Below are 18,601 nucleotides of genomic sequence, written 5' to 3'. Positions count from 1 at the left end.
GCTGGATTTTATAGCCCAGGTGTTTGGAGTCAGATGGCTGAGGGTATAGGGGTGCAAGTGGGGCCCTCCAGGGGTGCAAACGGTGGACTTTAACACATCTGCTAGCAGAGACATCTGTCATCTGGACGCAAGGGGGAGGGGAAAAAAGCTCCTCTGAAAATGGGTGCTCACAGGCCTGACCCCCCATGTGAGTTTGGAGTTTGAATTGATACTTCTTGTGGTCCAGAAGGAACCATATAGGAAAGTTATGCTTGCTTTTGCTTCTCCCCAGAGCAGGGGCTGTGATGTGCCTTGAGTGTGGCTAGTTTGTTTGGGGAGTGGTCCTAGGCATTGCCCTGAGGTGAGGGAAGAGAGGAAAGAGGTACAGCGGGTGCTAGTGAGCTGTTACCACTGTGGGGATATGGGGCCAGATCCCTCTGGGGCTCTCAGGGAGGCCACGTGGGACACAGTTTGGAATGCCTCCCTGAGGGGCATGGAAGCTGGGTGTCTGTCCAACCCACTCCTATTCTTCTTGTGGGGCTAATTCCTGTATCCCTCAGACTGTCCTGTGTTCCCATAGCCAGGGGCCGTCCTCATGGAGGATTCGGTAAACCACAGGGGTCCACCAAGGGAGCACCTGCCATGGCTTTGGGGGCTGGTTGAGGGGATACAGGTGGCTCCCCGACAATACTTGATCCATGAACCTAGTAGCCCTGGGTGGCAGTGCTGGGGTAGCCAGCAGAAATCCCACACACCCTCAACAATGGGTTTACAGGATTCCCATTCTTTGGTGCCCAGCTGATTGTGAGTCAAAGCCACCATTTCAAAGCACAATCTGCTCTTGGCAATATTTCCAGATTCTTCTGTCACGGGACACTGCTTCATGCCTGTGTCTCTGTACATGCTGTGCCCTTTGCCTGGACTCTCCCCTTTCCCTGCTGGTAGATCTACCTCAAATGTCACCTCCCTACGGAGCCCGCTGCTCTTCTGCCCCAGCTCTGGCCACCTCAGCCGGGTGTCCCCAAAGAGAAGCATTTGTTTCCCTTTATTGTTTCTGCTTTAGTTTTTACTGCATGGCCTGTGCCCCAGGAAAAATGTGGAAAATGAAGAGATGACAGAGTTGTCTGGTTCCTTTTTGAGGAGAGCCTTGCTACGGCAAAGCTGCTAGTCAGCTCCATTTTAACAAACAACCCCCTGTCCTCAAAAATAACAGCATTTTATTCTTTAAAAGTCTGTGAATTTTAGATTAGGGTTCCCCTCAAAGTGTGGGTATCGGTGTTTTTGTTTTGGTCTTAAATTGTGGTGAGAGGGACTCCCTCCTATTCAGTGGAGTTTCATTTTTTTTTTAAGATTTTATTTATTTATTCATGAGAGACACACAGAGAGAGGCAGAGACACAGGCAGAGGGAGAAGCAGGCTCCCTGCAGGGAGCCCCATGTGGGACTCGATCCCAGGACCCTGGGATCATGACCTGAGCCAAAGGCAGACGCTCAACCACTGAGCCACCCAGGTGCCCCTCAGTGGGGTTTCAAATGCACCTCCCAGCCCAGGGCTCGGGGACCCATCCCGGGACACTGTTGGTCCTGGCAGCTGGTGGGGGAACTCGTTGTTCTGTGACAGTGCGGAGAAGCTTCCTTCCTCAGCCCGCCTCCCCTCCTAGGGCTTTCCCTTGGGGGAGGCCAGGGGGCTCCACTAATGCTCTGGGACTGACCAGGGCCTGCCAGCACTTCTTAGGCAACCTCTGAGACTAGCCAATCTTTCCACTGAAAAGCAAAGCTGGCACTTCAACCCTCGTTGTTGAGGACACCGCTCAGGGACTTGACCCCCATCTGTGCCCTCACAGGCAGCCCTGACAGCCGCAGATCATATTTCCATCCTAAGGCCTTTAGAAGTTCCTGAATGGCAGATTCCGTCACAAGTCACAAGTCTTCAGTGAGGCCTGAACTGGGAAAGTGACATTAAGTGGGTGTTTTTATTCCAGGATCATTTCCCGAGGTGGAGGGTGGAGGCAGGGGCTTCTATCTCAAGAAGACAGCCCAGCTTAACTGTATGTTTTATAGCTCGGACTTGGCATCAGGAATCATATCCATCAGCGAGGACTGAAACAAAGGAAAACTGAAACTGATGAATCAGTTAGACTCAGGGTCATTCTATTATTCATCTGTCTTGATGGATTTTTTTATTTTTCAGAATAAAGATGGTCAAAGTACAGCCTGAAGACCCATTTTTGTATGGCCTGGGCTCTAAGAACACTTTTTTACATTAAAAGAAGAAGATTTATTTATTTACTTGAGTGAGAAAGACAGCACACAAGCAGGGGCAGGGGTAGAGAGAGAGCGAGAAAAGCTTAAGCAGACTCCACACTGAGTGTGGAGCCCAACTTGAGGCTTGATGCCACCACCCCGAGATCATGACCTGAGCTGAAATCAAGAGTTGGATGCCCAACCAACTGAGCCACCCAGAAGCCCTGTTTTTTACATTTTTAAAGAGTTGGGAGAAAAACACACAAAGAAGAGTATTTCATGGGATGCCTGGGTGGCTCAGCATTTAAGCATCTGCCTTCCAGCTCAGGGCATGATCCTGGTGTACTGGGATTGAATCCCACATCTGGCTCCCTGCATGGAGCCTGCTTCTCCCTCTGCCTGCGTCTCTGCCTCTCTCTCTCTCTCTGTGTCTTTCATGAATAAATAAATAAAATCTTTTTTAAAAAAAAGAATAGTATTTCAAGATGTGAAAAGAATAGAAATTCAAAGTTCCTTAAAGTTTATTGGGATACAGCCACACCCATTCACTTACATATTGTCTGTGACTGCTTTCCCTACGAAGGGCAGAGCGGTGTAGTTGAGGCAGTGATTGCATGGCTGCAAAGCCTAAAACAATGATTGATTGGTACTTTAGAGAAAGTTTGCGGAGCCATGGGTTAGAATATTGGTGATAAAGCAGTTAATAATACTACCCATCAGTAGCACCTAGTAAAATACTGGGCAACGCTGAGCATTTGTACATATGTAATGAATGAATGAATGAATGAATGATCTGAGTGGACAAGGTAACTTGGTCTCACACAGAGGTTTACATGCGGCTATTTCCAGATCCAGGCTGCACCAATGCTAAGGCTTCACAGAGGAGTGGCAGTCCCTGATAGCAAGGGTTGTGCCCATGTGCTAGGACTCAGGGGATCAGAAAACTGCCCTCTGGACAGCAGTTCTCAGGAACACACCCGTCCCAGTGTAAATGCCGCTCCCTTGTTCCCAGAGCTAGCAATGTCAGGTTACCTATCGTCTCTGTTTACTCAGGCTGCCCTAACAAAGTGCCCCAGACAGGGGACCTTAAACTGCAGAAATGTATTTTCTCACAGTTCTGGGGGCTAGGAGTCCCAGATCAAGGTGCCACCAAGTCTGGATTCATGGACAGCCTCTCTGCTTGGGTGGCCTCCTTACCTCTGTATCCTAACATGGTCTTTCCTTCATGAGTGGGCATCTCTGATGCCTCTCTCTTCTTATGAAGGAGAAGTAGAGAGGGGGAGAAAATCTCAAGCAGAGTCCACACTGAGTGCAGAGCCCGATGCGGGGCTCGATCTCACAACTCTTGAGATCATGACCTGAGCTGAAACTAAGTTGCATTTTTATCCAGCTGAGCCACCCAGCTGCCCCATGACCTTGGCAATTCTGAGCACTGGGCAGGTGTTCTGTCGAACATCACTCAGTTGGAAATTATCCAATCTTTTGCTCATGAGTAGCCTGGGCTTGTTTGTTTTTTGGGAGGAAGACCACAGAGGGGCAGAGGCCTCATCACACCGTATGAAGGGTACCTGCTGCCAACATGACTCACCACTGCTGTTGTTGACCTTGGTTACCTACCTAGTTCAGGTGGTGTTTGCCAGGTGTCTCCTCTAAAGAGTTTCCTTTGTGTCTCCCTTCCATGGTATCGTTATTGGCAGGGAGTCACTATGCACAGCCCGCACTTAAAGGGTGGGGAGTTGTGCTTCACCTTCTTCAGGGGTCATATCTACTTCGTTACTTAGAATTCATCTGTACATGAGGTGTGTCTTTCCAATGTATATACTTATTCAATCATTTACTTGTATCAGCGTAGACTCACAGAACTTTATTGTCTACTTTGAGTTGTTATCAATACTACACTATTTATTTTGTTCAAATTGTTTTAGTGTTAGCTACTTCAGGAGCTTTGCCGTTGGCACCTCTCTCTCTCTCTCTCTCTCTCTCTCTCTTTGTTAAAGATTGTACTTATTTATTCAAGAGAGACACAGAGGGAGAGGGAGACATAGGCAGAGGGAGAAGCAGGCTCCACACAGGGAGCCCGATGTGGGACTTCATCCCAGGACCCCAGGATCTCGACCTGAGCTGAAGACAGATGCTCAACCACTGAGCCACTCAGGCATCCCAACATGTCTAAGATCTCTGTGTTCATCTGTCTGTGCTTATATTAGGCTGAACATGAGTCCATCCTGATGTCTCCCACTCTACACCCACTTCACATGGCTCCTTCTAGCCTCCCCCCCGCCCCCATCACTTCCTCTCCAACAGTGAGGCCTGGGCTTCCACCATCACCGTCCACTGCCTGGTTTATTGGATCCTGGCACACACGTGTGGTGCAGCAGAACTGTTCGCCCACATACCGCCAGGAAAGACTTCACCAACCAGAGCGCAAGGGAGTCTGTGAGGCTCCCCTGTCTTCTGTCCTCTGTCCTCTGGTTCCCCACTCAGCCCCAGTTTGTCAGGTGACCTTGGGCGGGCATCACCTTCAGTGAGGTTGTATCACATGTTCCTAACACACAGGATTCTTCGTCACAGTCTGCCTCCCGTCCCAGGACCTTCCAACCTCCTCGTTGAGTTTTTAAAAGTCTGCCCCCATTAAGAGTCACTCCTTGTGCCAGAGATTTTGAAATGCCCAGTGGCACAGGGGACAGGTTTGCTGCGCCCCCTCCGCACCCACCCCCTCCAGCCACCTGCTTGGCCTTCCTCCCAACCCTGGCAACCACTCATCTGCTTTCCAACTCCCTCTTCTGCATTTTAACTGAACTTGACTTTCCCCATGGGTTCCTACCCTCTGGCATTTAGCATCTTTGACAAACCTTGTCCCCAAGCGCCTTGGGTTCCTCCCACCCTGGCACCCCAGGTGTCCCCCTTTTAGAGCTAGATTCTGTACTTGTCCTCAGTCTGACGTTTTCACTAGCCACCAAAACTGCTCCTGCCACAGTCACTGATGGCTTCCTGGTTGCTAAACCCAGAGGGCCCTCCACCGCCCTGTGGCCACCTCCTGGTGCAGGAAGCCTGGCCCGCCCTTCTCGCTCTGCACTGTGTCTCAGGGTGACTCACTTCCTCTCGGGTGTTACTAAACACCCTCCTGCTGGGGCTCCCACGTGGACACGTCCACCCAGACTTGTTTTCAATGAGCTCCTCCGGCCTTCCCCTGGACTTCCTGCAAGACATCCTCACAGGTGCCTCCGACATGATGGGACCCACACCAACCTCATTTCCTTTGCTGCCCACCACGATACTAGAAGTCACCACAAAGTAGGGGATGTAAAAACATTTTATTTAAATCCAGAAATTAAAAAAATCAGGGACTTGAGTGGCTCAGTAGTTGAGCGTCTGCTTTCGGCTCAGGGTGTGATTTTGGGGTCCTGGGATGGAGTCCTGCATGGGGATCCGGGCAGGAATCCTGCTCCTCCTTCTGCCTATGTCTCCGCCTCTCTGTGTCTCTCATGAATAAATAAATAAAATCTTAAAAAAAAAAGAAATAAAAATATTTTAAAAGTTAATCAGCTGGCCGGCAGTCTGCTGGCATTCTTTCTCCTACATCTGGCTGCCCCCTCTCTGACCCTGCGCCTCTGTCACCATGTGGGGTGAGCTGCAGTGAGTGGTGGAAAGCATTTCTGGAAGCCTTGTCCGTAGACACTTAACATAACAGACTTGGCTATGGTCCATTTAACACACTCCGTGAAACCCAGTTCCCCCTCCCCTCACAGTCCCCAATCATTGTCACGTACCACCCCTGACAAGAGAACAGTGAGTTGGCAGGGGGAGTCCAAATGGAAAGAAGCAAAATTTGGGGCACCTGGGTGGCTCAGTTGATTAAACACCTGCCTTCCACTCAGGTCATGATCCCAGGGTCCTGGGGTTGAGTCCTGCATGGGGCTCCCTGCTCAGCAGGGAGTCTGCTTTTCCCTCTCCTGCTCCCCCTGCTTGTGCTCTCTCTCTCAAATAGATAAATAAAATCTTAAAAAAAAAAAAAAAAAAAAAAAGGAGGGACACCTGGGTGGCTCAGCGGTTGAGCATCTGCCTTTGGCTCAGGGTGTGATCCTGGGGTCCTGGGATTGAATCCTGCATCGGGCTCCCTACAGGGAGCCTGCTTCTCCCTCTGCCTATGTCTCTGCCTCTCTCTGTGTGTCTCTCATGAAGCAATAAATAAATAATCTTTAAGAAAAATAAAAGAAAGAAGCAATGTTTACCTGATTGCTGTTGAATATTTCACTTTTGCAAATTTTGCAAAAACATTTGACCATGAAAGAACTGTTGCTAGGCTCCCGGATGCTTAAGGCACACCTCCCTCTCTGTGTACAGAGGTCCCTTCTCTCTCTGGAAAGAGTTCATGACCCATGCTCTCCTGGTGAGCAGGCCAGACGGTGCCCATGGTTCTCTTAAGGACATTTGTACATTTTCTACTTGTGGTCACAAAAGAAATACAATACTTTACAAACTTGCTTATGTGGACACTCATAGTACCATTATTCATAATAGCCAAACAGCATAAGAAACAAATGTCCATCAACTGATGAACAGATAAACAAAATGTGGTCTCTTCACACAGTATTTCTCAGCATAGAAAGGAACGAAGCACCATCACCTGCTACTATGTGATGAATCTTGAAAGCATTACTGCACTTGAAAGAACCTAGACACACAAAAAACCACAGGTTATATGATTCCATTTATATGAAATGTTCAGAATAGGCAAATCCAGAGAGGCGAAAAGAAAGTAGATGAGTGGTTGTTGGGAACTGAGGGAGGCAGAATGAGTGGGTAATGCCTAAGGCTCCTTCTTAAGGTAAAAATGCTCTAGAATTGCACCTATCTGTGAATATATCAAAAACATATTGTACATTTTAAGTGGGCGAACTGTATGGTATGTGAATTACAGCTGGATAAAGCTGTCCCTAAAAACCCAAACAAAATAAAATCCTCACTGACAGCTTTAAAGCAGTCTCCATTTATTTATTTTATTTTTAATAAAATTTTTTTAAAAGATTTTATTTATTCCTGAGAGACACAAAGAGAGAGGCAGAGACATAGGCAGAGGGAGAAGCAGGCTGTCCATGGGGAGCCTGATGTGGGACTCCATCCCAGGATCCTGGGATCACGCCCTGAGCTGAAGGCAGACACTCAACCACTGAGCCACCCAGACGCCCCAAGGCAGTCTTCATTTAGATTAGTAATCTAATGACAACCAGGAGGTGTCACTGTGTCTGTAGATTCTCAGGCTGTGTCAGTGCTATAGTTACTTTCACGACGACCCCACCTTGGGTGGAACAGCTTTAGATCAGCTCAAGACTAGCTGAGAAGGCCCATGCAAAGGTGCATAAAACCACATCACACTTGATGCTGGTGATGCACATCTGTGAGGTCCTGGAAACTGAGTGAGAATACAAGGGGACAGATTGTGGGGCATCTGGGTGGCTCAGTTGGTTCCGTGTCCAACTCTTGATTTTGGCTCAGGTCATGATTCCAGGGTCTTGAGATAGAGCCCTGTGTCGGGCTCTGTGCTTAGCAGGGAGTCTGCTGGAGATTCTCTCTCTCCCTTTCCCTCTGCCCTTCCCACTTGTGTTCTCTCTCTCAAATAAATCAATCTTTTTCTTTTTAAAATATTTTATTTATTTATTTATTTATTTATTTATTTATTTATTTATTTATTCATTAGAGACAGAGAGAGAGGCAGAGACACAGGCAGAGGGAAAAGCAGGCTCCACGCAGGGAACCCGATATGGGACTCCATCCCAGGTTTCCAGGATCACGCTCTGGGCCAAAGGTAGGTGCTTAACTGCTGAGCCACCCAGGCATCCCTAAATAAATAAATGTTAAAAAAACGGAACAGATTGTGCACAAACCAAAAACAGTCACATGGTTCAGCTTCGGATTGTCATCTCTCTACTCTAAGACAGCAACTTGGGATCATGACCTGGGACAGTTTTGCAAGCGACAGAATTTTCACCCTGTCTGCAGCACCTCGGTGTTGCCCTGCCTCAGAGGGAGGCCACTTTCTGATGCCAGATCAAACCCAGACGCGATTACAGCAGCTGAGTTAGGGAACAGCCACAAAGCAGCCAAAGAGCTCGATTCCAGAAGCTGATCTGAGGGTGAGTGTCTCACACACACAGTGTCAGTCAAAGGCATCCATTCTCGCTGAGGTTGATGGGTCACAGGGGCCTGAGGAGGGAGGCCAGACAGGTTTTCAGAGCAATCACAAAGAGTTCATACCCCCTTGAGTTCCAGCTCTATCTGCAGGCTTTTTGGCCTCACTTGTGATCTCCTGGCACATTCGCAGTGAAGCTGGACACTGTATGGATCTCCTGGGGCCCAGTTCACCCTATCACCAGAGGATGTTTAAATTTTTTTTTTAAGATTTTATTTATTTATTCATGAGAGAGACAGACAGAGAGAGAGAGAGAGGCAGAGACAGGCAGAGAGAAGCAGGCTCCGTGCAGGGAGCCTGATGTGGGATTCAATCCGGAGACTCCAGGATCACGCTCTGAGCCAAAGGCAGACGCTTAACCACTGAGCCACCGGGGCATCCAATCACCAGCGGATGTTAAAGATTTTAGCTTCCCTTTCACCATTAATTCTCCTGGGCGTTAGGACTTGTGCTGAATTGAATAGTGGCCCCCCCAAAGTATGAGCTTTCACAACCTGTGAACATGACCTAAGCTGGGAAAAGGATCTTTGTGGGTGTAATTAAGGCTCTCTAGATGAGATCACCCTGGATCATCCGGGCGGGCCCTACCTTCAATGACTGGTGCCCTTGTAAAAGAAGAGACATTTGCACAATAGTGCAGAAGGCCACGTGAAGAGGAGTAAGAGGTTGGGGTGGCCCTGCCAGAAGTGAAGGATCACCAGGAGCTGCCAGGAGCTGGAGGATGAGAAATCTCTGTCATAGAGCCTCCAGAGGGAGCAACGTCCTGTGGACACTTGGTTTATGACTTCCAGCCTCTGTAACTGTGAGAGAATCCGTTTCTGTTGTTTTAAGCCACTCAGTTGGTGGTCATTTGTTTCAGCGGTCAGAGGAAATCAATATGGTCCTTGTACCTGTAACTGATATATGATGTCTTTGTTTTAAAACAAAACAGCATTTACCACATGCTAGGAGCTATGTAGGTTAAGCATTAACCTACTTACACTATCTAATCCTTGGAATAACCTGCGTGGTGGATGCTAGTATATTCCCATTTGGCCATGGTGAGAGGGAGGTGCAGGCAGGTTGAGTGGCCTGGCCATGGCTGGATCAGGACCTGCAGTGTGATCAGCTCCCCTAGGGCTCCCATCCTTGGCTACATAGTACTCAGGCCCTGCGAATCAAACCCATATACAACCTCTGCCTGGCCTGTGCCTGAGATCTGAGGTTCCTTGCACCAATGAGCACTGCAGGGACCTGAGGGGCCATGGAGGGGGGAGGTTAAAGGGTTAAACACAAGCCTTAAGTGCCAGGCCTAGAAATGACCCTGGGAGTCTCTGGCTGCCCTGCCCTAAAGGACCTCTCCTTCAGTAGCTCCTCCTGCCCCTGCCAGCCTCTGAGGTACCCTGGTTAGGAGAAAAATGATCAGTCCAGCAGGCAATGAGAGGTTGGAGCCCTGGACACCATTCTCTCCTTGTACGAGTGCGACACTGAGTCTTGCCCAGAAGGCGAGATGCTCGTTGGCCCCTGTATTTGTCCTGTTGCATGTAAGCAGGAGTGACTACAAGATATTGAAGGCTTGGCAGGGCAAGACAGGGCCCGGTCAACAAGGGACAGTGTGTACAGGGAGGAGAGTGGGATCATGAGACTCTGCTCTATGGATGGAGATGTTTGTCCCTTCACAGAGTCCCCAGCTTCTAAGGACAGATGGCTCTTAGAAGCCCGTCCAGGTACATGCATCCTTCATCTCTCATCCTTGCACCTGGAAGAAAGCCATATTGGTTATTAAAAAACATTTAAAAATAGAGTAAACAAGTACAGGTCCTGGGCCGCAGGGCTTGCAGGGACACCCATTCAAGGCAAGTAACTTTAGCTCTGTGACCTTTCCCACGCTGGCCAGGAACTTGTCTGACTGTCAGGCCAGAATGAGCGCACGCATGAAAGTCAGTGGTCAGAGCTCCCTCCTCCCCTTGCAGCCCACAGCTGCTAGCTGACGCCAGAGGGGCGGGCTGGGCCTGGTGGGACAGACTGTGGGCACTGGCTGCTCCAGGGTGAGGTGCAAAACCATCCTGCGCAAGACCTGCCTGCCACCGCACTCCTGGATAGGACTGGCTTGTTTGTTTGAAACTGTGCCAAGTTTTGTCTTTTCTTTTTTCTTTTTCCAGAGAGGATCTGAATGTGAGCAGAGTCAGGTAAACCCAGAATCAAATCACTAGATCAATACTTGCTCACCACTCACTGTCAAGGCCTCAAAGGTTCAAATGTATCCTTTGTCTTCCACTTATCCCCTGGGCAGGAATCCCATCCTGGTTCCCAAGAGCATCTGCTTAGAATTTATCCTGGATTGTGTCCTTCTCAGAGAGGGACATCTAAGAGCTTCGGTGTTATTTACCAAGTAGACTGAAGTTCCCAGGGAGAGGGCCTCCAGAATGTGCTCTGAATGCCTCAGGGAAGTGTAATGACTTCCATGGGCCATGGGTGCTTTTGCTTTCGCGGGTCTTTTTCCCACAAAGAGATCATTAAAAGTTATATTTTAGAACCATGTCAGTACACAGACAAACATCATTCAGGCTGGATTTGTTATTATATATTTATTAGTAACATAATCCTTTTCTTCCCCCTGATTTTATAAAGTAGTTAAAATATTCTTGTGAGCTCCAACAAGTATCAAAGTGTAGTGTCTCCTGGGCCTAAAGGTGGCGTCTGCCCTGGTCCTGCTGGTCCACCAGTTTCAGTTGCTAAGGGTCACAGGTGATTGAGGCTCACTGAGCTAAGCGATTTACATGCATGCACACTTCTTTTTTTTTTTTTTTAAAGATTTTATTTATTTATTCATGAGAGACACAGAGAGAAAGACATAGACATAGGCAGAGGGAGAAGCAGGCTCCTCTCAGGCAGCCCAATGTGGCACTCAATCCCCGGACCTGGGATCGCTCCCTGAGCTGAAGGCAGATGCTCAACTGCTGAGCCACCCAGGTGCCCCTACATGCAAACTCCTATTTCTTTGCTACAACAGGCCCATGGGGTGGGTGCGTTTGCTACCCTGCATCCCACGGATGTGGAAACTGAGAAATCACCAACTTGTCTGAGGTCCAAACCCACGGCCAGCCACACTCCACGAGTCTTGCTCTTCACCTCTATGCTAGATGCCTCTTTACCCATATCTGGCTTGGAAAAGTTGACGTGCCCACAGTTCATTGCAAAAGCCACACCCAGCTGCCTAGAAGCCTCTGTTAATCAGTAGCCACTTGCACCTGGCCTAGCAGGCACCCCCAGGAACAGAAAGTATAGCGTGAAGGGAACAGTGGGGCTGCATCTGCCTCTGCAGCAGGACTCTCCCCTCCCACCCCCTTCTCTTGTCTTTGCCAGCCCAGTGTCCTCAGTGGGGTTCCATGAGCAAGGCAGCTGGCTCTCTCCAGTCTCAGCTACCTCAGGCCCAGGGCCATTACCCTATGAGAATTAGCAAAAGGCATCCCTTCCTCTAGACCCCTGATTGTCAGGAAATTGATGCAATAAACATATAAATCTAGGATGTCCAGCATGTTCATGATGTGAACAGCACTGTCTTTGATGTGTGCTGTGCATATCCTGCCCACCCATACTGGGTGATCCTGTTTAGCCCCCAAAGTGCCCCAGGGCCATTGCCTGCTTTCAGGAGTCTCTGATCTCTCTCTCTTCTAAAAAATTTTTATTTAAATTCAATTTGCCAACATATAGTAATACACTCAGTGCTCATCCCATCAAGTACCCTCCTTAGTGCCCATCACCCAGTTACCCCATCCCTCCACACACCTCCCCTTCCACAACCCTTTGTTTCCCAGAGTTGGGAGTCTCTCAAGGTGTGTCTCCCTCTCTAATTTTTCCTCACTCAGTTTCCCTCCTTTCCCCTATAATCTCTTTCACTATTGCTTATTTTCCACGTATGAGTGAAACCGTATAATGGTTGTCCTTCTCCAACTGACTTATTTCACTCAGCATGATACCCTCCAGTTCCATAGTAGTCTGTGATCTTAATGATGATAGGCCAGTTCTGGGAGAAGGCTGGTGACTGAAGTGTTTACTGCAGAAAGACAGAGGACCGTGGGAAAGTGACATGGTGGCCACATAGAGACACTGAGGACTGGTACTACACTATCCCAGGGAGTTGTACTTGGGATTGGGACCATCTAGCATAGTGTACCCTGGAGGTGAGGCCTGAAGCTTGCACCAAGTGCTACAAAAGCAAAGACAAAGGGGCAATTAGTTCTGCTGGGGCAGAACGGACAGCTAACAAAGGTTTCATGGAAGAGGGGACATTTGAGCTGGGCTTTGCAGGATGAATAAAAGTTTGCAGGGGTAAGAATCCAGGAAGAACATTTAAAAAAGGAGTGTAGAGGGCAGCCCGGGTAACTCAGCATTTTAGAGCCGCCTTCAGCCCAGGGTGGGATCCTGGAAACCTGGGATTGAGTCCCACGTCGGGCTCCCTGCATGGAGCCTGCTTCTCCCTCTGCCTGTCTCTCTCTCTCTCTCTCTCTCTCTCTCGCTCTGTCTCTCATGCATAAATTAATAAAATCTTTTTTTTTTTTTAAAAAAAGGAGTTTAGAAAGGAGGGAGCAGAGAAGTTGGAGACTGCAGAACTATCCAAGGCTCCTGTGACGCCCCTGCTCTGGCACCCATCCCCCCAGTGTTACAGTGGTTTATTTACTTGCATCTCTGTCCCCTTGCACTGTCTGCTCCTGAGGACAGGGACTGGGTCTATTTGCCTTGTATCTCAGAACTGGGTTAAGGTCTCACACAAAGGGGCTCTCAATACATCTTTGCAGGGTGAATGCATCACCTGTTGATTTGTTGTAGCCGGATTTTTAGAGGCTGGAAGTTGGAGTAAGGAGGTAAGAGGAAGCAAGGCTGAAAAGGCAGCTGGAGACATTGTGTGGGTCTGGGGGCTCTGCCACCAAGCCTGGGTTCACCATTTAGGGGAGTAGAGTCAGCAGAAGGGTGATCCAGACTTGCTCTTTTTCTGTTGCATAAGGTTTAGGGTGACCCCCCATTTCAAGGGGGCAGAGCCTGAGGGTAGAGCCCTGAGATAGAAAAGGAGAAAGGAGGAAAGTGTTGAGATTGTGGGCTTCCGGCCTCATCTACCTGTGCTGAAATGATGGAAACAGTCCCACTGAGGGAAAGAGGGAGTTCTCCAAATTTGAAGTGAGTCAGGAAAAGCATCACATTCTCCTGGGTCAATTTCAATGGAGTGGGTGGGAGTGGCATAGGGCGTATGGGACCCTTAACCTGTCACAGGGCAGGTACATGAAATTATTCACTCATGATCAAGTGGCATTTATTCCCAGTACAAGGCTGGTTCAACAGTCAAAAACCAATGAATGTAGGGACGCCTGGGTGGCTCAGTGGTTGAGCTTCTACCTTCGGCTCAAGGCATGATCCTGGGGTCTGGGGCTGGGTCCCACATCAGGCTTCTTGTGGGGGAGCCTGCTTCTCCCTCTGCCTATGTCTCTGCCTCTCTCTGTGTGTGTCTCTCATGAATAAATAAATAAATCTAAAAAAAAAAAAAGAAAAGAAAAGAAAAGGAAAACAGGTTGGCAGTTTCTTACGATACTAAACATATTCTTACCAAGTGACCCAGCAATTGCACTCCTTGCCCGCACAATGTCTCACAGAAACCTACACACAGATGTTCATGGCACCTCTATTCATAATTGCCAAACCTTGGGAGCTACCAAGATGTCCTTCAGTAGGTGAATGGAAAAATAAATTTTAGACATTTAGACAATGGGATATTCTCAGGGTTAAAAAGAAATGAGAGATCAATCCCTGAAAAGACATAGAGGAGACTTAAATGCATATTACTAAGTGAAAGGAGCCAATCTGAAAAGCCTACGTGCTGTATGATACCAATTGTGGGACATTCTGGAAAAAGCAAAACTGTGGAGACAGTAAATGGATCAGTGGTTGCCAGGTGTTAGGGGGAGGGAGGGAGCATCAAATAGGAGGGAATTTTCATGCAGTGGAACTACTCCGTAAGATACTACAATGGTAGATGTATGTCATTATATATTGGCCAAAACCCTTAGGATGTACAACATTGAGAGTGAATCCCAGAGTGCACTACGAACTTTGGGCGATGTGTCAATGTGAGTTCATTGTAAGAAAGGCACCACTCTGGTGGGGGAGGCTGATTGTGGGGGAGGCTGTGCACATGTGGGGGCAGGAGTATATGGGAACTCTCTGTACCTTCTGCTCAGTTTTGCTGTGAACCTAAAACTGCTCTAAAAATAAGGTCTATTAAAATAAATTACTCACTCAGCCAAACCCCTTTCCTGAGTCCCCCCCCACCCCATCAGCCCTCTGAGCTGGGGAGTGGAAGGGAGGATGGAGCTCGCGGAAGAGCCTCTGGGAGAGGCTGCCTAAGGAGGCAAGGATGGCAGTTGTCCCTCATCCAGGCCTGCCCGGGTCAGCCTCATGTCTACATTGTCTACATTGTCCCCTACCTCATCACCCTGCAGGGGACAATCATGGGGACGGGGGCTGGTGGTGATTGTAAACCTGGGACACTGGGCAAGTCAGTGCCCACCTGTGAAATGGGGTAGTTATTACAACTCTGGCTGGCGCCGGTGAAGATCACGGAGGTGGCACAGGTGGATGGCTCAGTGTGGACAGCTAGTTGTGGTCCCCGGAGGACTTGCAGGTTCCCTGCGGTTCCCGTAGGCGCCACTACGCCCCCTGGTGGCCGCAGCGGGGAGCGGCCGCTCTGGCCGGCTGCCTGGGGCAGGACCACGCGGGCACCTGGGGCAGGACCACGCCTGCACCTGCGGAGGCTTTGCCAGGGGTGAGCACCACTCCTCAAGCGTTCCCAAAGGTGGTCAAGCCGAGTTTTCTTCCAGATTTCTCTCTCTCAGGTCTTGGGCCACCATCCTCAGGACAGGACTGGTGGGCGCTTGGGGGTCAGTATGCAGGACTGTGCTCCAAACTCCTTCATCCACCCATAACCAACCGTTCCTGGGATGGAGACCACTCCTCTTTCTCTCCGGGCCGCCCCCGTCCCCGCCCCTCCTCCCTCACCGGACGCCCCTCAGGACCTTCCAGGACACATCCCCAGAGGAGAGGGGGCCAACCCTCTCTCCTCCGGAAAGCCCGCACCAGCCCAGGGGAACCCACCCCATAAAATCAGTGGCAAGGGCTGGATATAGAAAGAGGTCCTCCCTTGGGACCCTCCCTCAAGGGGCAGAAAGTCCAGAGGAGGGCGCTGCCACGTAGTTTTTGAGTGAGGCCAAAGTGCCAAGACTTGGGGTGGGTGATGGCAAGGAGAGAGAGGGGCAGGGCTTTACCCATTCCCATCTCCAGCAACCCTAAGTAAGTATTTAAACAAATGTGAAGGGGCACCTGGGTGGCTCAGTGGTTGAGTGTCTGCCTTCAGCTGGGGTTGTGACCCAGGGTCCTGGAATCAAGTCTTACATCAGGCTGCCCACAGGGAGCCTGCTTCTCCCCCTGCCTATGTCTCTGCCTCTCTCTGTGTGTCTCTCATGAATAAATAAATAAATAAATAAATAAATAAATAAATAAATAAATAAAATCTTTAAAAAAATAAAAATGAAAAAATGTGAAGAAGTATATGTTTCAAATTCCCAAGTTGATGGTACTACTGTTTAATTCACGAAAGGAAGAAATTAAGAGGAAGTGGTAATATTGGCAAAATAATTGATTGGCCATTAGGGGAAAATTCTAGATTCCATTAAAAAAACCCCACTGTATTAGATAAGCAATTTGTGAGGATAAAATATTTAAAAATAACATCTTTCTGGATTATTTTCTAGTGCTGTCTTCAGATGGCCGATGATGTCTTTCATGTCAATGTGCCCTGGTCCTCGCCCAGCAAAATAGCAACCCTAGAGTCGTCTGTTGAAAGACCCCCATCTCCCTGTCCCCGTCCCTACCCCAACTTAGGTCTTTGATTTTGGTGATGGTATTAATCTCAGAACAGCCTAAGTGTGACTGGATTCTGGAGTAAACTGGTGAACTGATTGGAAGCCAATGGGGCAACACCCCTAGCTGGGAGAGTGGAGCGGCTTGGGGGGGCGGGGGACCCCCGGGCATGGAAAACTGGAAGATGGCATGTATCTGTGTTTGGGTTTTCGTCTAGACCTGAGTGAGTTGTGAAATCAGGGCATGTTAGCCATGTTTATCTGAACTTGAAAGGGCACAATTGGCCCAAAGTGACACCTAAGTTAGTTACAACATTTAACGTCATTGCTCTTGTTTTGGAAGCCATGGTGCAGCCAACACAGAGGTTGTGTGACGGGCCCTCCAGGATCAAGACTGGCAAGTTCCTCTGGAAGGAGAGTGAGTGTCTGAGCTCAGGGAAGAGAGATGGCTACGGGAGAGCAGTCAAGGGCTCCCAGTGTAGGCTGGCCGAGCCAGCGAGCTGAGTGAGGGCCTCATCTGTTCAAACCTAGACTCTCCTGGATCTTTGCATTTCGTACCACTGTCTACACGGAGTTATTCTTCACAGGCTTAGGAATCTCAGGACCTTGAGAAATTTTAGGTTCAGGTGATTTGATAGTGGTCAACTGTGTAATTTAAAATTTTTCTAAAAAAAAAAATAAATAAATAAATAAAATAAAATTTTTCTGATAGTGTCTCAGATGCATTTCTGTTTAAAGAAAATTGGTTTTCTGTGATAGAAGAATTAGAACCACAGAGATCTGGGGAAACTGGGAGAGAAAGGGTCAGTAAAACCTTTGTAGTGGGGTGCCTGGGTGGCTCAGTGGGTGAAGCATCTGACTTCACCCACTGAGAGAGCACAAGCATGGGAAAGGGGATAGAGGAGCAGAGGGAGAAGGAGAAGCAGACTCCCCCCTGAGCTTGGAGCCCCACGCAGGGCTCCAATCCAGGATCCTGAGATCATGACCTGTCTGTCTCTCGTGAATAAATAAATACAAATCTTAAAAAATAACAATAATACAGTTGGAGAGATTGGATGGGGGTCAAGATGAAATGAGAATGAGATTGGCCACATGGTAATTGTTGAGGGGGGCGCTTATGCAGAGGTGTTCATTAGACTATTTCTCTATTTTTAAAAAATATTTTATTTATTTATTCATAAGAGACACAAAGAGAGGCAGAGACACAGGCAGAGGGACAAGCAGGCTCCCTCTGGGGAGCCCCATGTGGAACTTGATCCTAGGACCCCGGGATTACGCCCTGAGCTGAAGGCAGATGCTCAACCACTGAGCCACCCAGGCGCCCCTCTTTCTCTATTTTTAAAAATATGTTTGCAATTCTCCATATAAATGACCCATAATAAAAAAAGGTTTTATTTTATTTTTTTAAGTTTTTAAAATAAAAAAGAGGAGTCACATAAGGGCTTCTTTGGGTGCAAAAGGACTCAGTCACACCCAGAGGTACCCTGGCTGGCTGGGAGAGAGTGCCCGGCTGGCGGGTCCGTACAGATGCCCCACTGTGTGCCTCAGTCCCCTGTGCCCACCAGGGGGCGGCCAAGACCACAGTAACCTACCCAAGCGCCACCCCATCCTTCCCCGCCCTTCTTTCTCCACCTCCTCTGAGATCTGCAGAGATTTCAGACTCCTGGGGTGGGGGGAGGAGGTTGATGCACAAACCCAAAAGATGTGCATAAGGTCAAGATCAAGGTCACGACTGCAGGAATGTGCAAGCAAGAAGGGCTATCCCAGTGTCACTTCAGAGTACTTTATTTAATCCTTTGGTATCTATCCCCGACTTTCTCCACTCTCCCTGTGTGTGTTTTGTTTTTATTTTTATTTTTTTTTAACAATTATTTTGGGGATATAATTCACAAGTCATACAAGTCACCCATTTAAAATGTACAATTCAATTGTTTTTAGTATAAGCAGATACATGAAACTATCACCTCTGTCAATGTGAGAATTTTTTTTTTGACACTTTAAAAGGAAACTTTAGCTATCACCCTGCCTAACCTCCTATGCCCTGCCCCCAGTTCTAAGTAACCACCGGTCTACTTTATGTTTCTAGATTTCTCTATTCTGGATATTCCCTTGTGGTTTTGATGAGCAAGCAGGCCTCTTTCTCTCCCACCCTGGAAGTGAGACCATTACAGGGGCTCCTGGAACCTCTTGCCCTGTCTCTGAGTGAGTTCAGTCCAGAACATGAGAGTTGCAGGCTGCCATCATACTCTGTAGCCTGCAATGAGATAGGCTTCTCCAAAGTTAGAGTCTAAAGAGTCGGGGTC

The sequence above is a fragment of the Canis lupus genome, chromosome 5, assembly GCF_011100685.1.
Source record: "Canis lupus familiaris isolate Mischka breed German Shepherd chromosome 5, alternate assembly UU_Cfam_GSD_1.0, whole genome shotgun sequence".
Classification (NCBI taxonomy): domain Eukaryota; kingdom Metazoa; phylum Chordata; class Mammalia; order Carnivora; family Canidae; genus Canis; species Canis lupus.
The sequence above is the reverse complement of the archived record's forward strand: the minus strand, read 5'-3'. Positions refer to the sequence as shown.